We start from the raw sequence: 26679 nt of genomic DNA on the forward strand, positions 1-26679 counted from the left end.
TCCCCCTTCCTCTAAGAAGCAAGAGCCAATTGCCTCTGCAGCACTATGCCTTCCTGGATGCTCTAACTTTTGCTCCGTGGCCATTCCATTTTGCAGAACCCCCAAAGTGGTGGGAAGTTCTGGGGTATCAGCTTTGAGAAGAAGCATGCTGTCAGGGAGTGGGCCAAGGGTGCCCTGGAGCTGGTGTGAATGCAGAAGGCTTCCATGTGGATGGCCCTGGCCTCAGGCAGATACCCTAAAATCCCACTAGTTAGAGTTCCTCTCTCAGTTGTCATCCATCTATAGGGCTTGCCTGATACTGCATGCTTGCAAATTTGCCCCCTAGCATTCAGCCAGCCATTACAGTGCTGCCTCCAACGGCAGCTCACAGAGCCTTTCTCTCTCTCTCCCTAAGCCTGATCCTCTTCACCCTCAATGTCACTTCCTTTTCCTGTGAACTCTACATAACACAATGCTCTCTGTCCCTCCTAGAATGACCTGTCCTTTCCCACTGACCCATCTGTGGTGATAATTAATGAATCAGCTGGTTCATCACAATATAAAATTCCCAGAAGACAACCTGTCCCCCCCAAACCCAATTGATTGGACTCTCCTTACACAAAGACTGACTCCCACCATATGTAACTAAGACAACTGAGTCCCCAGTTACGAAAGAACTTTGTCTTAGGGGTGCTAGCATTGGCTGGCTTTAGACAGTTAGGCCTGTTGTTGTGGGTAAGGGACCCTAGTGATGAGGTAGGAAAGACAGTGTACAAACCTGCAACTCAGTGTAGGTCTCTTAGGAACTACTGTGTCAAGAGGGTACTTGAGCACCTGCTCCAAAAAAGGCTGGCTGGGTTCACAAACCTTCATAAGGATTACACAGCTCATTTGCAAATCGAAAGAGAGACTAAATTTGCTGAATAAATTATTCCCTATGAATAGTTTGCTCAGCTCTAGAATCTAGGAACTAAAACCTGAGTTGTAAAAACCCAAAGTTGTGACTATGCAAATACAACAGAGATAGTGTATTCCAAGTGTGCCCCATTATGTGCTTCTGACTCAGCTCAGCATGTGCTAAGTTCAGATAGTTTCTTTCAGCTGGTGATTTATTCAGTTTTGTTCTCTGTTCATTGTCATAGTGGATCATATTAGAAATAAATGTCCCCTTCTCCACCCCAACCTATCCAGTCATTGAGTCCGTCTCCCCATACAAGGGGCAGGAGACAGTTCCCAAGAGAGGGCATATCAAATACTAAACTTGTTAGCCAAGAAGTTGTAATTCATATCAAGATTCATCCATTCTAAAGCATTATAGCCAAAGCATGCCATAAGCAAAGAGTAACACTGACATAGTGACTCCCAGCTGGGTATCCAAATGCATTTGAGTTATAGGCCTTCCAGTTCCATAAGTCTCATACTGATAACACAATGTCTAAGGGGTTCCCTGTCATATGCCTCTTTGAAGCCAGTCTGAAGCACCTTTTATCCTTAAGGGATGCCAGATATCTCAAATGGTACCCTGGATATGATTGAATTAACGTGATCGGGACTGTCAAATCAGAACCCTGCTTCCAACACAGAGGGACATAGAAGATTGTAGCAAAAAGGCTTTCCTTTTTCAATCTAAATCGGAATGTGTTTGTCAGGGACCAGAGGTCTCAATTGCTGGTCCACAGGGCTTTCTGGAACTAGCAAGTGCCAACCTGCCACTCAGTGACTTGCTAGCAGTTGCTAGAACTAGAAGCACAACTCTGGCGGAGGACTCCAGTCCTGGGATCTGACTGGCAGAACTCTTGGGATCCTGATTGGTTCCCTACTTCTATTTAAACCAAGCACAGGAGCATGATGTTGTCCATGCAACTGGGTTTCCCTCACTTAGGACTGCTTCCCCTGTAATACCTGCTCCTACTGCCTGAATCTGATCTCCTGGTAACCTGAGCCTGTCTGACTCTCAGTCTGCCCGGTTATTTTCAAAATTTTTGTATTGGTGACCCCTTTCACACAGCAAGCCTTTGAATGTAAACCCCCCCAATTAAAAATGGGGGGGGCAGGATTTAATGGAGGCTCCGGGCTGTTAGCCCCACAGAGCTCACAGCTTGTGACCCCCATATAAACACCTTGAAACCCCCTGAGGGGTCAAGAACCCCAGCTGGAGAACCCTAGCCTGTCTCAGGCTCTGATTTCCTGGTATCTGAGCCAGCCTAGCTCCTAACTCCTGCTCTGACCACTAGGTCAGCCTGCCCATGCCTTGGTCATGACAGTACTGATGATGATGCAGAATACTTTAGAGGCAACATGTCTCACTCCCTGTAATGGAATCCTCTCAGCTCCAAGGCACTTATATTTTTATTTTATTGTTCCAGCTTATTAAAAAATAACCTACTGATGACCTTAGGTACATATACAAAAATGTTATCAAACCACATATGTTAGCTGCCTGAGTTCTGCATATCAAGAGTTTTTTTTACTGCAATGGCCTTCTGCTCAGCTTAGAAATAGGCATATCCCATTGAAAAAAGAGACAAAAGAGTGTAAGGAGGATTTCATGATCGAGAGTATTGTGTGGTGCTCCTCTTTGCTAGACCAACCAACATCTGAGCATGCAACACACAGGTTTTCTCTTTATAGTCTTGTTGCCTGACTGAGACTGAGCACCAGTTGTGCTGAACTGAGCCCTGAGGTTAATCATCCAGTCAGACCAGTTTTACTAACATTTTCCCAGTGGTTTATTCTCTATTGGCAGTTCTGAAAGTTGTCACAAGTGGCTGGTACATATTTTAAACAGGCTCAGGCAAAGAAAAGTCATGTCTTTACAGAAGGCTAGTTTTAGTTTTTACCTGTTCTGAAAGCAAAGCCCTCTTTGAACCAATGAAGAAGTCAGACAATCAAAGTACCATATCATTCTACTGTACCTTTCTGTAGAAATCAGTGGTGATCCCATTAGCTTGCCACCAAAGAGAAGACCAGATATATATTTACTTTAAAAAAATACACCTAAAAGGAACATGGATGGCTGGGGGGAGTTCATAATTGGTTAGGAAGCCTTTCACCTATCAATCACTGATTTGAACCTGGGCTAAGTTGACAGTAATTGTGTGGTCCAATCCTCACCTTCTCATCTGACAACTGGCTGGTGGTAAGTGGGAAATGAATTGGTGATCTCAGTCCAGTACCTAACAGACATATGTCTACATCATAATTGGTACTAACTGGTACCCTTCTTGACAGTCACAACAGAGAGCTTCAGGCATCATGACTTAACTATCGTCTCACATCTAGTGACAAATCCAGGATAGAGTTGAGGTGCAGAAGTGTTATAGTGAGGAGAAGCTGACATTACAATTTCCTGTACTCTTCCTAGCTTATAGGTAAGCAGTGGATTTAAATTGCCAAGGCTGATAATATGCATTACATTTATTTAAATAATTTATTTTAAAAGTTCATTCTGGCTTTGAAGCTTGTGCCATTTTAAGCCCATTAAAAGAGCAGTGTGTCTGGAATGGTAATATTTTACATTTCTACCAAGCCTTCCATCCTAGGGCCTCAATTATTTTAGAACATTTATGAATTTAGCTGAATTTTATAAGGTAGATAGGTATTATTATAATACCCATTTTGCAGATAAGAAAGCTGACACAAAGAAATTAAGGCCAACATTTTCAAATTTGGTTGTGTAGTATATGGAGAACAGATTTTATTCTGGTACAAATTCATCAAAGCAACTAATTGGGCGCCATCTTGAAAAATTTCCTTGCTTTCTCTCCTCTGACCCCCTGGAGCATGCTCAGTACAGCCTTAGGGCTTCTAACAGTAAATAGCTATTCTCGCATTGGCCGCCGGGAAGGAATAAGCATAACAAAAATACCTACAACATTACACTCCTCCCCCTTTAAATGATTAGTAATAATACACTGAAAACATGAACAGTATAACAACAAAACAGAACATCCTAAGAGGCTGCGGTAGACTACCCTAATCCTCATGCCATGACAAGGGATTATTCTTCCCTTTCTATCATAAGTACCTTACTACTACAAGTCTAGTCTGTCTCTAGGTTTGAGAGATTTTTCGGGAATGGCATGGTGAAAACACCTGTAGTCCTTCATCAGTAGCAGATGAGTAAAAGATAAGGCTTTTTGCGCAAAGGTTTTATCGCCAAAGTGCCAGTGTAAACACCTTGCTTGCTTTTCTCGTTGTAATTGGCCTCAGGAGGTGTCCCACAATGCCTGCAGTGACTGCTCTGCTCATTGTTTTGAACTCAGCAGCCCTGCAGGCATGTGCCTCTCCCCTTTTAAAGCTCTGTTCTGACAGCCTGTTTGCTGTGATGCTCTGTTCCAAAACAAAGAGCAAATCATTAATGCTCCTGTGGAATGCTCCTGTCCTGCTGTCTCCCACACTAAAGAACACAGAGGCAGGCAAGCAGGCAGGCAGGGGTGGACGTGTGTGAGAAAGAAAGTCTGTGCTCTGTAGAGCCAGGGAGGGAGGCGGGGGCGGGGGCCGTTGTCAGGGTTTCCCCCTCAGGACAGGTTGCTTTCGGCAGCTGACTGAACTTGGGAGACAGCATGCCGACACACTCACTCTCCCTCAACACACGCTGTCTGTCTCTCCCCCTCCTCCCCATACACACACGCTCCCTGTCACACACACTCCCCCGACACTTCAGTTGAAAAGCAGATTGCAATCTAGTAGGATGCCCGTGGACAATGGGCTTGAGAAACCTGCATCATATGACGCTGTACCTGCCCCATGAGGCATTGCAAACCCTTCCCAAAGCACCCTGTGGCCAGTTGCCTGGTGGGATAGTTACCACAGTGCACTAGTCTCTTGTCATTGCAAGAGCTACTAGTGTGGATGCACTCCAGCAACACAAGGAGCACAGTGTGGACTTGCAACAGCAGTTTAATTAAAATGCTTTAATAAAAGTCGTATAACTTTTGGTGAAAAGACTTGGCAGTGTAGACATAGCCTCAATCACCCAACTTCTGGACCAACTTCTGTTGGTGAGAGAAACAAGCCACACAGAGGTCTTCTTCAGCTCTGGGAAAGGTGGAACAGATTGTTTAGCATAAGTAGTTAGCACATATTGTAAGGGACCAGTCAAGGTAGAGCGGTATGTTAATACCTCTGCAGTAATAGCATGAAAAGAGGGGAGTTAATGGGTTACAAATTGTTATAAGTCATAAATCCAGTGTCTCTGTTCAGTCCATGATTTTTAGGCTATGTCTACACTGGCAATTGAATGACAAAACTTTGTCTTTCAGAGGTGTTGAAATCTCCACCCCACTCCTGAAAGACAAACGTTTTGGTGACAAGAAGTGCCAGTGTGAACAGCGTATTGTCGGCAGAAGTGCTCTCCTGCCGACAACGCAAATGCAGGTCATTGGGGGTGGAAGTATTTTGTTGGCAGGAGAGCTGACAAACAGCAGCTACACAGTGCGACTTTTAGCAGCATGGCTGTAGCAACACAGCCTTATGGCTAAAAGCTGTGTAATGTAGACATAGCCTTAGTGTCTAGCAGAGTAATGAATTTAAGCGCCCAGGTTTATCTTTTGAAAGTGTTGTGCAGGTTTCCTTTGAGGATGAGGACTGATAGGTCAGATATAGAGTGATCCTTTTGTGAAAAGTGTTCTCCCACAGGTGATAGGGTGTTTTTGTCTGTTATCACTTTCCTGCGTGAGAATGTAGTGATTGTCTGGTTTCACCCACATAGTTGGTATTGGGACATTTAGTGCACTGGATGACGTACACCACATGTTGTGCTTGGCATGTTTAGCATCCATGGAGCTTGAAAGGTGGGTTGTGTTGATCATTGCAGCAGTGGAAATACGTTTGCAGGTTTTGCATTGGTTATTCTGGCAGGGTCTGGTGCCACTTTGAGGGGTCTGTCCTGGTCTGTGAGGAGCTTGCCTCTGATTATGAGTTTAGAGAGGCGGGGGGTTGTTTGAAGGCAGAAAGGGGGGTTCAGGAAAGATTTCTTTCAGGATGGCGTCCCCATCAAGCATGGGTTGCACTTGTTTGATGGTACCCTGTATGGGTTGCAGTGTGGGGTGGTAGATGACAAGGGGTATGCAGCCAGAGGTGGTTTTATTTCTGTATTGAAGTGGGTTCTCTCAAGGTATTTGGGTGGCCCATTCCATGAGGCAATCATCCTCACTTTAACAGCTTCCTCTGGGTATAGAAAGTCCAGATGAGTCCTTAGTTTCCTTCCCACTGAGAGTTCTGCAAGTGACTTTCTTGTTGTGGCTTGTGGTGTCACACGACACTCAAAAAGAAGCCTGCTCAGCTTGGCTTCTGTGGTCCAAGGATACCATCTTCTTCATTCCCTCTTTTATGATTGGCACAGGCTACTCCACTAGGCCATTTGAAGAAGAGTAATATGGAGCCGTTCTAATGTGTTTGAAGCTGGTTTGTTAAATAAGTTCCTGCAGTGAACTGGGTACTACTGTCACTCACCACTGCCTCAGGCAATCCAAAACTAGAAAATGTAGCTTGTAGTTTGTCAGTTGTGGCCTCTGCTAATAGAAGAAGGTGGGGTGGATTATTTTTTCACAATCCTGAGCAAAGTAGTTAAGCTGACCTATCCCCCCCACCGCAATGTAAACAGCACTTCCATCAACCTACCTATTGCCTGTCAGGGAGGTGGATGACCTACGCTAACAGGAGAACCCCTCCCGTTGTCATAAGTCATGTCTCTGTATGCAGTGTTTCAAGCCCTTAGTCTCTCTTTTTATCTGTGCAGCATCAGTTAGAGAAGTGGGCATTAGTTCAATAAGGAGGATGGTTTCTGTAGGCTGAGGTAGTTTTGGCAGGCTATCCATTACCAGGCATATACTCAGAGCATCTGCACTACCCAATGCTTTTCTAGATTTAAAATCAAACCCATAGTCATAAGCTGATAAGGTGAGAGCCCATCTCTGAATTCTGGCAGCTGCCATAGGGAGTACAGGTTTGCTCTCACCAAGCAGACCTTTGAGAGGTTTATGGTCTGAATGTATAACAAAAAACCTGTGATATAGGTAAGAGTGGATCTTCTTTACCCCAAAAACTGCTGCTAGCCCTTCTCATTGTAGTTGGAAATAATTTTTTTCTGCTGAAGCTGGTGACCTCAATGCATAACTGATAGGATGCTCAGCTCCATCTGACATTCAATGGGCTAGTACCACTCCCTCCCCAGATGGTGAAGCATCACAAGACAATACTTAGTTATTTTTGGCTATCATCATGAACTAAAAGTTTTGATGACTTTAGCAATTTCTCTGCTTCTGTTCAAGCTAATTTTTTGTTTTGGATCCCACTGGAATTTTATTCCTTTCTAAAACAGTTTGTGTAATCGAGCCAACACAGATGCCAAGCTAGATAAAAATTTACCATAATAATTTAGCAGACCTAGAAAGAATTTCAATTCAGACAATTGGTGTGGAGCCTCAGTAATCGCCCTCACATTCTCCTCTATTGAATGTAAGCCAGTGCATCAATTCTGTTTCCCAGGTAAATGACTTCAGCAGCCTGAAAAAATACACTTCTCCCTCTTAAGATGAAGACCTGCATCCGCCAATTTTTGCAGTACCCAATCTAAGCCAACAAAAATAAATATGCTTCTAAGACTAAAACCTGATTTAATAAACTAGAGTCTCTTCTTCACACAAATGTTTCTCACCAAATCTCTTTTCCAGCATGGCTCACCAAGCTCTCTGGCCAGGACCCTTCATAGAGCTTTGAGTACTCGGTTCCTTCGTCTCCTCAAGTGAAGGATATTGTAGGGGTTCTCTCCCCATCTCTTATAGTCCCATAAGCCTTGGAAATGTGTTCTTCTGAAGAGTATCCCCAGATAACTTCTTATCCCTGCTGTGTGTAGATGCCCAGGTGTCTGGTGTAGAATCTATTCTCACCTGCTGGTGATTTTTACAGTGCAAATGATCTCTTCCTGAAACCTCTGGTATAAATGACTAGCCCATTGAATTTGGCCAAACCTGGTTTTATGTGTTGGCCTCTTTCCTTTGTCTGAAGAAAACCTGTTTATCACCTCCCCCTATGTGCCTGGTTTGAACACATTTTAGTCACAAATTTCCAGATCTAGTGTAAAGTTCTTTGTGGGCTTACCGTACAGGCATCACATATGAATATTAATGATCAGTGAGTTATTCATTTTCTACTGATATACTACATGCCACCTTTTGGGTAAATATTATGACAATATGCCATCCGGCAATGGGGTGCTCTTATGGTCACAGCTGCCCATGCCGTATTTACTGCACATTATTCAAACAGTGCTCTGAAGACAGTAATTAGTAATTTCTACATGGGGTTTCTATGGCACTTATCACTAGAGTATCCGAGTTCTTTGAAAACATCAGCTTATGTTTGTAACACCCCTGTGAGGTGAGAGTGTGGTATTATCCCCATTTAACAGATAGGGAACTGAGGCACAGACTGAATACCAGTTTCCCCCCAGTTCCCAGACTCCATTCCAGTCACCTTGCCCAGCCAGTTCCAGTCTCCCCCCACCCCAGCTCGCAGACTGTTTCCCTTTCTCTATCTCTGTCAGCTTCCAGTCCCAGTTTCTGCTCCCCTGCCCCAGGCTCCTTGTCCCTTTCTACTTCCCATGCCTCTGGTCTGACTTTTGTCCTCTCTGCCTTTGAATATGGCATCGTCTTCCTCCACACTGCCTGGGCCAAGCAAGGGGATCATTCAGAGCACAAGAGACAGTTTCTCTTCTTTCAGTTCAGGTGATTGGGCCTGGATCTGACCTGGCCTGCAGTGGCCCAGAGCTGCCATTGCAGGGAAAGTCCGGAGCAGACCTGGGCTACAACCTGTCCAGGGTGGATGGAATTGTCAGGGAACGTAGCTGCTAAAATCCCAGTCTCTACTGAGCAGGTGGAAACTGCAGTTTTTCAAAGGCTTAACGCTTCATGAAATTTGAGCAGATTTTCATGGCAATGGCAAAAGAACCTTCCCCCTGCCAAATTTCACATCCCTGCTGCAAAGCATTAAGGGGCTAGAGCTTTTCAAAGAACAGGTCACCAGCATTTTTAGGATGGGCACTGCAACGTATTTTCCCCTTATCTCATTCTCACAATGAGCATGCGAAGGAAACAGCTGAATCTTTTTGGCTGAAAGTTTCACCAAAAAATTTAAAAAAAAAAAATCAGCCTGAGGCAGACACCCAACATGGAACATTTCAGGCCAAACTGAAATTTGGCAAAGTTATAAGCAACCAAAACCAGCGTCTTATAATAGGAAGTGTCAGGCAATCTTAATAAGTGAAACTGCCAGCCCCCCTATAACAAATGTTAAGGATAGCCTGTCAGCTACAATCAAAGAGCAGAAAAAGCAACATTTTGGTTTTGGTTTTTGTTCACAAAGAGATAGCTTGCAATGCCAAATCACCTTGTCAAGCAGTCTATCTTGCTGAAACACTGAAAATCTGAGTCTGCCTATTATCCGTTGACACTTATTGTTCCTGTGTGTTATTTAGAAGAAAGGGAAGTTATTCATCCAGAAATAATTTGACAATATAAATTGTGTTGTTTTGTGCCTTTGTTGTCACTACAATTAATCAAGTAAAAGACGAAGTGTGGCTTTTGCCATAGCTCATCTTTGAAGTTTGGCAACTTGCTTGCTAGACAGTAGTGACCCTGAATTTCTGCATCATCTTAAGGCCAGTTTTCTCCAGTTTGGCACAGAGGATTCTCCAGCAACTTTCAATGGTCTGCTTCACATGCTGGGATATAAGGGAAACTAAATTAGTAACGAGGGGCAGATAATGGTATCTCCTTCCCCTTCCCCTGCCTACCCAGGAACCCAGACACTGGGGAGCACCAGATCCCATACAGACCACCCACATTCAACACACTCCTCATGGACAGGATCCTCAAGGGTTCCACCTTCTAGGGTAGGTTCCTGTCTATCTTTTCATTATATGTATGTGCCGCGCTTAGCAGAAGAGGGTCCTGATCCTTGATTAGTGGCCTCAATGCATTACCACAGTACAAATAAATAATAATAAGGCCCCAGCCACCCTGGGAGAAAGGAGAGCAGCAGTAGTTGCAAGTGACAGGGGAATGGAGTCTTGGGAGCCTTTCTGAGATCAGCCCCAGGAGTCTCAGTAGTAATACGTTTGAATTAAATATTTGATCAGGTCAGAAACTTTCCAGCTGCTCTCATCTACCAGCATTTGTACATTTTGAAATAAATGTATTAAGACAATGGGAAGGAATAAGAAAAAACAACAAATAATTAATGGGACTAAAACTGGAACTATCAAAGGCAAGGTAGGTGGCTGCTAGAGGTAGTGTATAAATATATTGTTAATATGAAATTAACAAGAGTGCCAATCGTCACCCCATTCTCTTTGCTTGTAGATTGTCTCCCTTCTCTCCTCCTCCCCTTTTGTGATTTTGTCTCATTTTGATTGTTAACTCTTTGGGGGCTATTTTTCCTTTATGTATGGCACCTAGCACATTTTGGTGTTCATGTGGTATGAATGATAATGGTTATAAAAACCAGTGGGCTCATTGTTGATGGAGAGTGTATTAAAGATTCTGTTGTCTGAACTTACCGTCATTGGTGAAATCTGGTTATCACTAGAAATTGCTACAAAATTTCTGCAAGAACATAGGCCACTCAAATCCAGTAATATTCATATATACGGTAGTCAGCAATGTGCTTGTCGTCTTGTAAAATCAATATTCTTAAGAACATCTAGTGACGCATGGCCAGCCCAGGCACCAACAGAAAGAGAGGCCTTGGGCAAACCCCTCCACCGGATGTTAAAGAACATAATGTAGTTGTACACCAGATGTCTTTTTGTCTGATGTGCTTCAGAGAGAATGCTCAACGATACATTAATGCACTGATGCAAAGTTGACAGGGCTGGCAGCTTAAAACCAAAAAGACAGCCCGAGGTTAAGAAAATAAAATATTTTCAGAGTTCAAAAAGAAGGAGAGCTTCAAAAGGACTATTGAATGCAATATTCTGGCTGTCCCCCAAAAGACTAAAGAGTTTACTGCAAAAGCATAAAGCTAAAAATCTCCAGAAAGATAAAAAATGCATTTAAACATTAAACTAAATTTTAAAGATTGTGTCCAAATAATGCTAAAGATCTGATTTAAACTGATACAGCCATGGAAACTAAGACTAAAGGCAAGACAGTAATCCATCATTAACTGCATTCTTAATGCATTGTACCTCATAAGTAGCCAGACCTTGAATTTCACTTCACTCTAATTTTTGCCTGAGTAAGGATTCAGTAAAAGCCAAGTTACCGATCCTGCCTACTACTCCATAGCCCGATTAGGATAAGCAGCTCTGTTCAGAAAGGCAATTAAGCATGTGCTTAACTTTAACTTAATTTTAAGCACATACTTAAGTGCTTTCCTGAATTGGGACCCCATGGAAGTGCCCACATAATGCTGCTTGCAAGACTGGGGCCCCTCGAGATTTGGCCCACATTAGGTAAGTGAACCCAATATTTGGAGGCTTTGCACAATTTAGAGAGCTAAACACACAAATCAGTTCCATCCTTCAGAGTGCTCTGTGATGTTTCCTTTTACAGCTTTATGACTGGGAGCTATGTGGCCAACATAGAAAGTGTAAAACTGGCCATTCAGTGCATGAAATGAAAAGGTTTCTTTTGTTGTAGGTCTGTGACATTCTGTCCTCTATTGCTGACCTGCTCCAGCTCTGTCTGATGGCCCACATGCACTGTGCAACAGCATACCCATCACAGGAGCATGGAGGATGTCTGCAGGGGTGAATTTATTTTTCAAATATTTATTTTTAATCATTCTTACTTATATTCTGCAGAGTTTTTATTATCATCTTCATCTCTACGGCAATACTCTTTGTTGTGCAAATACTAGGGTTGTCAAGCGATTGAAAAAATTAATTGTGATTAATCGTGCTGTTAAACAATAATAGAATACCATTTGTTTAAATATTTTTGGATGTTTTCTACATTTTCAAATATATTCATTTCAATTACCACACAGAACACAAAGTGTACAGTGCTCACTTTATAATTTATTTTTTATTACAAATATTTATGCTATAAAAAACAAAAGATATAATATTTTTCTATTCACCTAATACAAGTACTGTAGTGCAATCTCTAGAAAGTTCAACTTACAAATGTAGACTTCTGTACAAAAAAATAACTGCATTCAAAAATAAAACAGTGTAAAACTTTAGAGCCTACAAGTCCATTCAGTCCTACTTCTTGTTCAGTCAGTCACTCAGGCAAAAAGTTTGTTTACATTTGCAGGAGATAATGCTGACCTCTTCTTGTCTATAATATCCCACCTGAAAGTGAGAAAAGGTGTTCACATGGCACTGTTGTAGCTGGCGTTGCAAGATATTTATGTGTAAGATGCACTAAAGATTCATATGTCCCTTCATGCTTCAACCAACATTCCAAAGGACATGTGTCCATGCTAATGTGGGGTTCTGCTCGATAACAATCCAAAGCAGAGCAGACCGATACATGTTCACTTTAATCTTCTGAGTCAGATGCCACCAACAGAAGGTTGACTTTCTTTTTTGGTGGTTCGGGTCTTGTAGTCTCCACATTGGAGTGTTTCTCTTTTAAGACTTCTGAAAGCATGTGCCACACCTCGTCCCTCTCAGATTTTGGAAGGCATTTAAGATTCTTAAACCTTGGGTCAAGTGCTGTAGCTATCTTTAGAAATCTCAAATTGGTACCTTCTTTGTGTTTTGTCAAAACTGCTGTTTAAGCATTCTTAAAAGAAACAGCATGTGCTAGGTCATCATTTGAGACTGGCTGCTATAACATGAAATATATGGCAGAATGTGGGTAAAACAGAGCAGAAGCCATACTATTCTCTTCTAAGGAGTTCAGTCACAAATTTAATTACCTCATTATTTTTTAATGAGGGTCATCAGCATGGAAGCATGTCCTCTGGAATGATGGCTGAAGCATGAAGGGGAATATGAATGTTTAGCATATCTAGCAAAAAAATAACTTGCAATGCCGACTACAAAAGTGCCATGAGAATGCCTGTTCTCACTTTCAGGCAACATTGTAAATAAGAAGTGGGCACCATTATCTCCCATAAATGTAAACAAACCTGTTTGTCTTAGTGATTGGCTGAACAAGAAGTAGGACTGAGTAGACTTGCAGGCTCTAAAGTTTTACACTGCTTTGTTTTGAAGTGCAGTTATGTAACAAAAAAAAGCTACATTTGTAAGTTGCACTTTCACAATAAAGTGGTTGCATTATGGTATTGTACAAGGTAAATTGAAAAATACTATTTCTTTTGTTTATCATTTTTACAGTGCAAATATTTGTAATTAAAATAATAATATAAAGTGAGCACTACACACTCTGTGTTATAATTGAAATCAATATATTTTAAAATGTCATAAAACGTCCAAAAATATTTAATACATTTCAATTAGTATACCATTGCTTAACAGTGTGATTAAAACTGTGATTAATCACGATTAATTTTTTTAATTGCAATTAATTTTTTTTAGTTAATCACATGAGTTAACTGTGATTAATTAAGAGCCCTGCAAATACTAAACTGTTGGAGTAGGCTATACTGTGTATCTTTTATGCCTGTGGCAATGTCATTGCCTATTTCAATGAAAACAAATTCCAAAAAAAAGCCCTGGCTAGATGGGTTTCGTGCAGTGAAGCTACATGTGTGCATTTCCACTGTTGTTGTTGACATTCCAGTAGTGTCTAGAGGCCCCAGCAATGATGACGGCCCCATTCTGCTAGGTACTGTAAATACACTTGGGCCCAGATGCTCAAAAGTGTTTAGGCATGTAACTCCCATTAATTTCAATAGAACTTGGGTGTCTAAATAACTTGGAGGATCTGGGCTGTAGTAAAATCTGCTCTGAAGAGCTTAGAGTCTATGGGCCCACTCCTGCAAACACTTACACACATGCTTAACTTTATGTACAAGTGTTCTCTCATTGAAATGAATGGGTGTTAGGTGCCTGCTTAGGTACTTCTGAAAATCCCACTAGGGACCCATCTGCATCTTTAGGTGACTAAATAGCTTTGAAAGGGTGGCCCTTGGGGTTTGCAGGATTGGGACTGTAACAGACAATAAGCGGAAGAAAGGAAGCAGTAATAGCCCCGTGTGACATTTATGCTACTGTACTCTGGTACCAACTGCCATGTTTTCAATATCCATTTTAGAACTGCACCTCTCAAAATGGTTGGCTCTTCAAGGTGGTGGTATACAGTGAGTGCCCTGTGTATCTGAACAAGAGGATTCACAATGCATACTCAGTGCTTCTCCTCATAAACATAAAGCTCAATTCCATGTATAAATGTTACCGTGGCAGCCAGTCACATGTGTCCTTCTGTTGGAATATTTAACTGATCAGCATGGCAAATTGCCTCATGATAATGCTCATTAATTTCATGAGCTCTTATTGTTTATTAAACTACTGTCTTCTAAAATTATTAGGGCCAAATAGATTTAATTGTGAGGAAAAACTGCCGCAGGGTTTGGCAATCCAATTCCCTTTCCTTTCAGTTAAGCGTTTTATTAAAATCAACATACTACTAAACTGTACATATTTATAATAAAATGCTGAAACCTGACAGTGGGGTGTTGCTAATTAGCTGTTGAAATATTTGTGTAGATTGAAAGAGGAAATGAGAGAGAGATGAATTTCATCATGTGATATTTAATACAACACATAACAACAATTCCCTTGTAGGTGACATTATCAGTAGTCAACAACTGGTCTTCTGAACTAAGCCTCAGGGTATGAGCTCTGTGTTCTGATATTAAGCACAGTAACTAATTTGAAGGAGGTTGCTGGTAAAACAATCTAGCATCAGCGGATCATTATAATAGTAAGAGTCATATTTTGGCAAAAGAACAAGCCTGAGGACAGCTCATCAGCTATATGTGTGAAATGCTGGTGGATGCAGGGAAACAACTGATTTTCTAGTGTTTTTGAGCTATTTTTTCCTTAATCAGAACTCAAAATATTATTCCAAATACTTTAAATGTTTAGTTTTATCATTCAAATGATTCTTAAAAGATTCCTGAAGGAATATTTTGAGAGTTGGGCAAGTACCTGGAGACAGAAAATTGAAGAAATCAACAGATTGATACATTGGACTCCAGCAGTGCTTAGTCAACATGTTTCTTTTAACTGGAGATAGGTTCAAGGTCAGTGGTTAAAGCAGAACAAAACAGGCAATGTTGCTAACCAATTCTGGTGATTGCATGCCTTTGCGTGGTGAAATAACATTTCATTGTCTTGTGTGATGGAACATGGCATAGTTAAGATAAAGAAGTCAGGAAAGGAATAAATATGTCAAAGAATGGTCCATGTTCCCCAAACAGGCCTCTAGCAGGTCCAATGAAAAAGTGTGTGTGTGTGTGTGACAGAGAGAGAGAGAGAATGTGTACATACACCCAAAATGTGGAATTGCGCAGGGGACCATCAAAGTGGAGAGTTGGTTGGGAATTTTCCATCTAAATGAGTTTTCGATGAAAAAATAGAGTTTCCCAACTATTAAATTTTTCCACAGGAAATGCTGAAATTTTTCAATTTTCCATAAGGAAATTCTAAAAAATAATGTTTCATTCTGAGTCAGTTCAACATTAATCTGTGTGTGCTGTAGCTGCCACAGTGCATCATGGGTGTTGTAATTTGAGTGTGTCATGTCCCCATTCCCTTCTATGGACCAGGCTCCCTAGCTGGACTACGTCTCCCACGATGCTCTGTGATATCTGTCCTCCATATTTTCTTGTAGAAAGAAGTTAATGGACCTCTCTCATTGTTTTCAATAAAACTATATTGATTTACAGCAACTGAGGAGCTGGTTCTATGTCATTGTAGCCTCACTGAAGCCAGTGAGGCCACATGCTTTTAATGGAAGGGAGAACTTAGCCATTTTTTATCGGATTTCAGACAGTAAGGATGTTTGCAGTTATAGCATAAACCCATGAAAATCAGGATTTATAATGGCAATTTTGGCACAGCATTACTGCCAGTTGTCTGGTTTTTGACCGGAACACCCAATTGAAAAAGGATCCTGGTGGCTCTGGTCAGAACTTCTGACCAAGCAGTTAAAAGTCCAGTTGGTGGGGCTGGCAGGCTCCCTACTCGGCTCCACCCAGCTCCCTGGAAGTGGCGACATGTCCCTCGTCTCCTAGGTGGAGGGATGGCTACAGAGTCTCCTTGTACTGTCCCCGTCCCAAGTGCCAGCTCAACATCTCCCACTGGCCAGGAACCACAGCCAATGGGAGCTGTGGGGGCTGCGCCTGCGGGCAGAGGCAGTGAGCATCCACCATGCAGAGCCGCCTAGCCATGCCTCTGCCTAGGAACCGGAGGCACGTGTCGCCGCTTCCAGGGAGCCCCACGAGGTAAGTGCCCCACACCCCCTCCGACACCCCAACCCTCTGTCCCAGGCCTGAGCACCTTCCTGCACCCCAAAACTCTCATCCCTGGTCCCACCCTAGAGCCCGCACCCCCATCTGGAGCCCACACCTGCTCCCGCACCCCAACCCACTGCACCAGCCCAGAGCTCCCTCCAGCACCCAAACTCTCTCCGGAGCCTGCACTCCACACCCTTTCCTGCACCCCAACCCCCTCATCCCCAGTCCCACTCCAGAGCCCGCATCCCCAGCCGGAGTCCACATCCCCTCCTGTGCCTCTGCCCCAGCCCTGACCTCCCTCCCACACCCAAACTCCCTCCCGGAGCCCACACCCTGCACCCTTCTGCACCCCAACCCCCTGCCTCAGCCTGGAACCCCCTCCCACACTCTGAACCCCTCAGCTCCACCCCCCAGCCTGGAGCCCCTCCTGCACCCCAAATCCCTCATCCCCATGCCCACCCCAACCCCCTGCCCCAGCCCAGAACCCCCACCTGCACCCTGAACCCCTCATTTCTGGCCCCACCCCAGAGCCCACACACCGAGCGGGAGCCCTCACTCCCTCCCGCCCCCCAAACCCCTGCCCCAGCCCAGTGAAAATGAGCCAGTGAGTGAGGGTAGGCGAGAGCCAGTGACAGAGGGAGGGGGACGGAGTGAGCAGGGGAGGGGCCTCAGAGAAGGGGTGTGGCAAGGGCAGGGCCTCTGTGAATGGGTGGGGCAGGGCAAGGGTGTTCAGTTTTGTATTATTAGAAAGTTGGCAACCCTAGTTAGAACACCATTTCAGAAGACAAACGAGAATTTGAATATCTAATCTAGATTGAACAAGTTTCCACTACAATAATGACACATGATCATATTGCTTCTGAATATTAGGTTAAAATAGTTTGCAATCCTCAGCTAGTATAAATTGCATTGCTACATGATCCTGTTGCTGAAATAGTGGAGCATATATTATATAATATATCTAGGGAGGCCAGATAAAAATATTTTACATTCCATCTCTAGATGCTGAAAGTGAACATTCCTAAAATATTGATGTAATCTCAGTTAAATAATTAATTAACTAGTTCAGTATAAAAAAATATTATGGGTCAGCAGAGCTTTCCAATCTTTTGTGCCAGTGTTTTAATCCCAGAGTAATCAAAAGTGATTGCATTTTGATTGTATACTCTAGGTTGTTGTCATTATAAGAACACTTAATTTTTAACATCATACACCATACTTAAATGTTTGGACTACAAATGGAGAGGAAATGGGATCTCTGCTTTTGTTAGCAAGAACATACCACATTTCATAAAAGAATCAAGAACATGGATGGATGTCTCATTGGATTGTTAATAAAACACAAAGCCATTTAGATCTATTCTGGGCAAAACTAGGGGCCAAAAATGATTATTGTCCATAGTTCAATGCCCTATAATATTAATAGACAAATTTCAGAAGGTCAAGTGCGCAGTTACAGAGCTATCTGGAGAATAATAATAATGTGAATGCTGATTTCCATTATCAGCAATGCTGTGCCAAAATTGCCATTATAAATCCTGATTTTCCTGGGTTTATGCTCCTTTTAGATATGATAAAAGGGGACAGATATGATACAGCTTACAAAATCTTTTGCCACAGAAAAAAAGACCACCAGGACTAACAGCTAAATGCACACAAACTGCTTGGATAAATTAAAATAAGAATGCAGAACTGCCATAGCAGGGTTCATTCTTGCTAATGTTTCCAACAACAGCATTTCCATTTATATTACCCTAAAATATTGCCTCTATATGCTGTGTGCAATAATACACACTCTTAGGGCTTGTCTACATAGGGGGCACAGAAAAATCAATCCGAGTTAACGAAGTGTGAATTCAAGGTGGACTGTTTAAGCTACATTAAGCCCCTGTGTGGCCTTTCTTATTCAGAATTAAAGTGGCCTTATTCCAGTTTATCTTAATTCACTTCCAAAGTGAAATAAATTAAACCAAATTAAGGCCACTTTAATTTTGAATAAGAAAATCCACACAGGGTATGTCTACACAGCTGCTAGAGACCAATTCAGACCTACAGGGCTTGGCCTACAGGGCTGTTTCATTGCTGTGTAGACTTCTGGGCTCAGGCTGGAGCCCGGGCTCTTGGACCCGGAGAGGTAGGAGGGTCCCAGAGTTCAGGCTACAGCCCAAGCCTGGAAATCTACACAGCAATGAAACAGCCCCAGAGCCAAAGCTGGCTGGCACAGGCCAGCTGCAGGTGTCTAGCTGCTGTGTAGACATACCCACAGGGCTTAATGTGGTTTAACCAATCCACTTTAAATTCATGCCTTTAGTTAATTTGGATTAATTTTTCTGAATTCCCTGTGTAGACAAGCCCTTTAAAAATAGAAAAGCTGCATATTCTGGATCTTCACATGCAATAGTGACAATAATTCAGCTCAATTTCCTCAAATTACAGTTAATCTCAGAGAAAAGTAATAAACAATCCAGGTTACCTTACGGCCATGGAGTCTTGAAGGATGATCTTTCTACAAGGAAAGAGTGAGGAAGAAAGAGTACTTTATTTGCATTCCTGTTCAGAGATACAGTAAGAAGAATATAAAAGAACGTATTTTGCTGATCTTATTCATATACACAGTCATACTGAAGTCAAGCCTGTGTGAGTAAACTGAGTAGGATTTTGCCATTGTGTTATTTATAGGTAAATGGGTCTCAGAAATACAGGTGTTTGAGAAAAAGTCCATGAAAACAGAACACGTACAAACCAGTGAATGTGAAAGCCTATTTGTAATTCGGATTTATTTCTCTCTCTTTTTTCTACTTTGTTTGCATTTTTCAGGCATCTGTTATCCCCTTCCCTGCCTCATATATACCATTTTGGCAAGTTTTCTGAATTGTCTACTGAACCAGAGGAGGGTAGGTATGTTGCAGAATTTAAACAAGGAAGATGTTATGTGCTGTCCCACTTCTTGTATAAATTAAGTGATTGTACAAGATTCTCAGCAACTGAGATCACAATATGGAGATTAGATGTGATACAGGGATAAAATGGAGAAATTTAGCAGAATATACCTAAAGTAGCTCACAGTTGGGTAACTGAATGGATCAGAAGATTGGAAATGATCTTCTACCACTAAGATCACTGGTTTAACAGGTTTTAAGGCCAAAAAGGACCATTATGATCATCTAAACTGACTCTTTCATAACAAAGGCTATAAAACCTCTCGCAGTAATTCCTGCACCAAGCCCATAACTTCTGGTTTGAACTAGTAGAGCTTATCTTTTGCAAAGACATGCAATCCTGCTTTAAAGATTTCAGTTGATGAAGAACCAACTTACCATGGGACCTGGTGAATCCAATGATAAATTACTCTGAATCCATCTCAAGCCAACAGGGAAAAAAATATAAGAATGATTAAGTCCAAGGGATGGGCTTTGTGACTAGTTGATAACATATGATCTTTCAAATCCACTTCATGTTCTATACAGCAGGAGGAACTGATGCAGAACATGTGGTGAAACAAAAGTATTATCAATGGTAGCTACTTGAGTCGCCAGTTTAAACAGGTTAACTGACACGTTAACTAAGGGCTTCATCCAGTTTCAAGTAAAGCCAATGGAGAGACTAGTGACTGAACTTTGGCCTTGGATACAATTATTTTGGGGCACTCTCTTGCAATCCTTGGCTACAGAACAACCATTTGTGGACAACTGCAGCTGGACATAATTCAGAGCTGTCATGAAGCTTCTCTAAATTATGCCAGGGGCTGGCCTCAAGATTGGGGAAGCACAAAATGGTTTAAAGTACCGCCCCCCCCCCCACACACACACCTTTCTTCAGCTGAACAAGCAGAGCTCTACATTAGAACCTATGTGGATATACAATAGCAACTTGCACTGTATTTGTAATGTGCTTCTAACATACTGTAGGCAAGAAAGTCCTTTTGTTTTTCTAGGAACTTCACAAGTCACTGGAGATCCAAAATGTCCATCTTTAACTGATGCTTTGGCTTCTCCCCTTCCTCCCTTTCTCCCCCCCCCCCACTTTCCCCCAGGAGCTAGTTAGAGTTGTTTGGCCATTATGGAATGGCTAGACTGTATCCTACGTTTAACATACTTTCAGTATAAGAATTATCATGACATTAGTCATCAACATCCATTATGTATAGCAAACGTCTACTGGTGGGGCCAAATCCTGAGAAGCAGCTTATAGGCTGTGTGCTACTCTGCTTCATAGGGGTGACGTGGAAGGAAGCCTTCCCATCCCAACGATTGGTTGAAGAGCAGACCTGTACCGGCACTGCAATAGCCTCTGGGGCTCCAGTTTGGCTACTCTAATGTCGGGGGAAAGGGGTAGGCAGTGGGAGAAAGAGGACAGAAGAATCTATATAGTGGCAGATTCTCCATTCCTGCCCAACCCCATAACCTGAATTGGCTGTGTGCCTCCGTCCACCTCTGCGTACTGAGCTCCATGACTGGGCCTTCCCTGCTCTGCCCCTCCTCTGCCACCCCTTTCTACACGGAAGAAGCTCACAAGTTTCACTCTCAAGGGAGCCTCACTGGGGCATGGCCTGAGGCAGGATTTGCACCTTGCTGCACAAACTTGGCTCAGTCTTGCCAATTGCTGATTGAAATCAATGGCCTATAGAAGAAAATAAGTTGCCAAAACATCAGTTGAAACTCACTGATGTCAATGGGAGTTGGACCAGGCTCATTACGCTATCTGTCCTACTTAAAACAAACCAAATCGAAAACCAATCCAGGTATTAGAGAATTGTGCAACAAAGCGCACTCCAGGTTACTGCTAAAAATTCCCACAACAGGTTGATCAGACTGTGGTCTTGTCAGAACCCGCAATACAAATGCTCACAGCTGGTTGAAAACAGGACATTAGGAGGAGAAAAATCAAAATTTCCTGTAAAAATTTTTGGTTTTAGACAAAAAAACAATAGCCACATTTTGTCAGTTTTTGTCTATTTTCTGAAAAAAATGGACACTTTAAAATGAAACACAAATTTCCCAGAAGGTTTAACTTAGGGAAAAAAGGAAAATTTTAATCAAAAAAGTTTCAACAGAAAAGTTTTGATCAGCTCCACACACAGTACTCCTTGTTCCCTGAGAGCACCTGGTTTGAGCTGGGCAGGTAAGAGCAGTCAGACGCAATCCAACTGTGTCATGACAAACTGAAAGCAGGCCTGCATATCAGCTATGTTAGGAACACGTTGCTTTTCAGTTTACCATGCACATAATTCTATGCACAAACACACTACTTAATTCTACCGGGTACTAGCCTTTTATGAAAAGACACATGCTAATAAGTATCAGCTGCAGCAGTGAATCTGATGAAAGGTTTGCTGGAAAACACATCAAATAGCAACATCAATCCATAGATTAGCTTTTCAGTGTTATTATACGACAGTCTGTGCAGATGGTGATTCGCTTAGTGCTTGCTTTCTGGGGCCCCTGTTTCAGACAGTGTGTCTTATCTCATTTGCATCGTTCAAGTTCCAGAAATTACTGTTTGTATTTCACAACATTTTCATACTCCAAGATGCTACAAAGGATGTAGAGACTGATGGAAATTCGAGGAGAAAGTGCTGATGATCCTTGGGACACAGAACTGCTGACAGGTGTGCCTGGTCTCTCTCTCTTTTTTCATATCTTTTTTCTTAGTAGGGGATATTTCTTTTCTAAATGGTCTTTCAGCACCTATGTCCCCAAGCATCACTCACAGCCTCCTTGACTGCTTCTGACACTTGTGATTCAAATGCGGTCAATCGCCTGGCAGATTCTGTATTTCTGAATCAATATGCTTTAGTCAAACACAGGTTACTGGGCTCAATACAAGGATAACTGGGTGAAATTCTCTGTTACACAGGAATCTGACTAGATGGTCTAATGGTCCCTTCTTTTCTTAAATTCTGTAAATCTATTAATTTAAGTACAGTCCTAGGCTAATTTCATTCTTCTTGAGTCTAGAGGATCCCAAGGGTTTGGAGGGAGAGTGAATTGTCCAAATATTGCTGCTAGCTTGACTCTCTCTCTCTCTCTCTCTCTCTCTGTGTGTGTGTGTGCGGCTATCAAGTCTTCCTTTTTAAATTCTTACTTGAATTGAAATACATTGGCAGCATCCCTCATCAGACTCCTCAGGACAGATTTTCTTCCAGAAACAATCAATCTTCCTCCTGCTTTAGTCTTCTCTTTTCTCTAGATTCAGTGCAGCTCTTTTCCTCATGGCAGTCATTAACCTTTTCCTTTCACTTTCCCTTCCTAATCCTAAATCACTAGCAGTTTCTCGTACATGTGTAATGCTGTGTGTTTTAAACTTGTTAACGTACATGCACTTTGGGTGTGTGAGTGATAGGGGCACTCTTTACAAATGGCCAGAATGTGACACACTTTCTCATGCTGGGAGTGCCATACTCCTCATCTGGTCCCGTTTACTTTGATGTGAGTGTAAGAGTATCACTGTCTGGCCTGAAGGAAGGAAGATTTTATACCCCTCTCCATAACCAGGGGGGGATTAATACCAAGAATGAATAGCACCTGTGTTATTTTTATTTCTTGCAATCTTTGAAATAAAGATCCTTTACTGGCAGATCCTTATCTTTTCCCACTTGGTAAAATAGTAAAGTGCCAAAGCCAAAGTGATTTTGCTACATTTTCAAAGCTGGGGTGTGTCTGTTAGGCAAAGCCAGAGTGTTTGGAAGCACCAGAAAGTATTCTGACAAACAGAATGCCTTCCTGAACAGCCTGGAGCACAGAGGGATCGTGCATGTTAGCGTAACCCAGTGCTCCATGGGTGTCACCTGGTTCCTTCTGTGACTGATCCACAGAGGATGTGATTCCTTTAGAGCTCCTACTTACAGGACTTAGTCCTTTAACTCAGGCTGTGGAGGAGAGGCTCATGCTTTTATCTGTCCATAGTTCAATCGGCAATGATTCATACATAGATTCCAAGGCCAGAAGGGACCATTATGATCACCTACTCAGATCTCCTGTATAACACAAGCCATAGAACTTCCCCCAAACAACTCCTAGAGCAGATCTTTAGAAAAACATCCAATTTTGAGTTAAAAATTGTCAGTGACGAAGAATCTACCATAACCCTTGATACATTGTTCCAATTATTAATTACTTTTTCTGTTAAAAATGTATCCCTTATTTCCAGTCCAAATTTATCTTCCAGCCATTGGAGTATGTTATGCCTTTCTTTACTGCATTGAAGAGCCCATTATTAAATATTTATTACCTGTGCAGGTGCTTATGGACTAACCCAGGGATGGGCAAACTTTGGCACACAGCCCGTCAGCGAAATCCATTGGCGGGCTGGGACGGTTTGTTTACCTGCAGCGTCCGCAGGTTTGGCCGATAGCAGCTCCCATTGGCCACAGCTTGCTGTTCCAGGCCAATGGGGGCTGCGGGGAGCAGCGGCCAGCACATCCCTTGGCCCACACCACTTCCCGCAACCACCATTGGCCTGGAACTGTGAACTGTGGCCAGTGGGAGCTGCGATCATGGAACCTGTGGACGCTGCAGGTAAACAAACCGCCCCAGCCCACCAGTGGATTTCCCTGATGGGCCGCATGCCAAAGGTTTTGTTAAACTAAACAGATGGAGCTACTTAAGTCTGTCACTAGAAGGAATGTTTTCTATTCCTTTAATCATTCTTGTGGCTTTTTTCTGAATTCTCTTTAATTTAACAAAATCCATCTTGAACTGTGGGCACCAGAACTGGACACAGTATTCCAGCGATGGTCACACCAGCACCAAATACAGAGGTCAAATAACCTCTCTTGAGATTCCGCTGTATATGCATCCCAGGATTGCATTAGTTCTTCTGGCCAGCACATCAAACTGGGAGCTCATGTTCATCAGATTATCCACCATGACTCCCAAATCTTTTTCAGAGTCACTCCTTCCAAGGATAGAGTCCCTCATCCTGTAAGTATGGCCCTAATTCTTTATTCCCAAATGTATACATTTACATTTAGCCATATTAAAATGAATACTGTTTGCTTGCACTCCATTTAGCAAGCAATCTAGACCTCTCTGAATCAGTGACCTGTCCTCTTCATTATTTACTACTCCCTCAATTTTTGTGTCATCTGCAAAGTTTATCACTGATGATTTTATGTTTTCTTACAGATTGTTAATAAAGATGTTAAATAGTGTAGGACAAAGAACCAGTCCCTGCAGGACCCAACTGGAAACAGACCTGCTCAATGACAATTTCCCATTTAGTTACATTTTGAGCCCTATCCATTAGCCAGTTTTGATCCATTTAATGTGTCTTTAATGGGGTGCTCACCCCACACAAGGCCGAGCAGGTGAAATTATTATATTTAATCTGATAGGCTGTGTCTGGGGGAGATTCAGGCATTGGAAGGCTGATTGGAAGGCCCATCCGAGAAGGAACAGGCACGGCTAGTATAAAGCCAGGAATGTGGGAGCAGAAAGGGGCTGCAGGGGAAGTAGGCTGCAGTCACTCCTAGGAGGGAGATTGGGCTGGTAAATTGGGTGGGAGGGCAGGAGCCAGAAAATGTAGGAAGGAGTCCAGAGAAAGAGAAGAGTCTGGAAGAAAACAGACTACAGATGCTAGAAATAGGTTCCCTGGACTGGAACCCGGAATAGAGGGCGGGCCTGGGTTCCCCTACCAGCTATTAAGGGAAGTGGCACAGATTGGGCAACAGAGCCAAAGACTTCCTGAGACAGTCATCCCAACAGGACTTTGCTACCCCGGAGGGCGAGGACTATAGTGACCTGACCATAGGGCCAATCCACGAAGAGAAAGTACCTTGAATTGCAGAAGGAGAGAAGCAGCAGGGCACATGAACAAGTGGCAGAAGGGAGTGCCAGACCCAAAAGGTGCTAATCCCCAGAGGCAGACAGGAGGAGGCACCCTAGCAGTGAGAAGAGCCCTGTGACAGTGTATCATGTTAAATTTAAATCATTCTAGTTTTTAATCAGAATGTTGTGTGGTACCAAGTCAAATGTCTTCTAGAAGTCTAAGTGTGCTGGGTCAACACTGTTACCTTTATCAACCAATCTTGTAATCTCGTCAAAAAAAGACATGAAGTTAGTTTGACAGAATCTATTTTCCAGAAACCCATGCTGATTTGCATTGATTATATTATCACCCTTTATTTCATTATTAATCAAGTACTATATCAGCCACTCCAATATCTTCCCTGGGATCAATGTCAGGCTGACAAGCCTCTATCTGTCCTCGACCTGTGTCATCCCATTTACCATTTTTAAAAATTCGCACAGCTTTTGCTTTCTTCCCGTCTTCTGGAACTTCCCCAGTGCTCCACAACTTATTGAAAATCAACACTAATGGTCCTGCAAACTTCTCAGCCAACTTAGGAAAGAAAATGACCAGTCTTCCCCTTGCATGAATGCAGTGCAAGACCCTCCAGCTCTGAATGACAATTCTCAAGCTCCTATCTGTTCCAGAGCAGAAAGTCTGTTATTCAGTCCTGATGCAGCAGATCACTTCTTCAAGTCCAGCCCAGTGTTAGGTTCATTTCTCTGATCCCTCCCCTGCTTCCCCACAACACAATCTCCTTCCTCCACCCAGCACATGTGCTGAATTGATGAGAGATAGGAATTCTGGATCAGAGAAGTCTGAAGTCCTATCTACATATTTAACATAACATTTCATTCTTTATTCAGGGCACTGTGGCAGTGTGGCCTAGTGGGTAGGGCAGCAGTTGGGTGATATAAACTCTATATTTAGCTGTGCCTATTGACTCACTGTGCAACTTTTGCTAAGTCATTTAACCTCTTTGTACTTCATTTACCCCATCTGTAAAATGGGGACAATGACGTTGAACCACTTTTGTAAGGTGCATTGAGACTGCCAGATGAAAAGTGCTATCTAAAAATGAAATACTATATGCCAGGCAGCGTGTATATAAGCACTGATTTTCCTTGATGAAGCAGAGAGGTAGGATGATCTTGTGGCTAAGGCCCTGGCTGGGAGTCACGACTCCTGGGACAAACCTCCAGTTCTTCCACAGACTTCCTGTTTGACGTTGGGCTAATCATTTAATTTCTCATCTGTAAAATGGGGATAATAATCCTTTCTTAATCTGATGTGGCTATTTGCTTCTTAGGGGCAGAAACTGTCTCTTATTATATGTATGTATGGTGCCTTGCACAGTGGGTCCCCAGTCCTCTGAAGGCTACTGGAATTCAAATAATCATAATGGCATTCTGAATAAATTTAGTGCAATTTGGTTAGAAGTGAATGGCTCCAGAGACCTAGAACTTGCAATTCAGGTTACCATGTGTACAATGCGAACCAGAAACTCAATCTGGAGGACGTTTTTCC

The 26679-nt window shown here is 42.6% G+C and overlaps 1 protein-coding gene across 3 annotated transcripts in view; it reads left to right on the plus strand.

Moving 5' to 3' along the window:
• The window catches only part of GRM1 (glutamate metabotropic receptor 1), a 339484-nt gene that overhangs the window by 282803 nt on the left and 30002 nt on the right, over positions 1-26679 (plus strand). Inside the window, exon 10 of one of the 3 annotated variants that reach the window (XM_073337561.1) lies at positions 19180-19246. The exons of the other annotated variants lie outside the window; for them this stretch is intronic. The gene's annotated coding sequence lies outside the window, so the exon portion shown is untranslated. Of the gene's footprint in view, positions 1-19179; positions 19247-26679 lie in introns of those variants that run through there. 3 annotated transcript variants of the gene reach the window in all.

Source organism: Lepidochelys kempii, chromosome 3 (assembly GCF_965140265.1).
Source record: "Lepidochelys kempii isolate rLepKem1 chromosome 3, rLepKem1.hap2, whole genome shotgun sequence".
NCBI classification, from domain to species: domain Eukaryota; kingdom Metazoa; phylum Chordata; order Testudines; family Cheloniidae; genus Lepidochelys; species Lepidochelys kempii.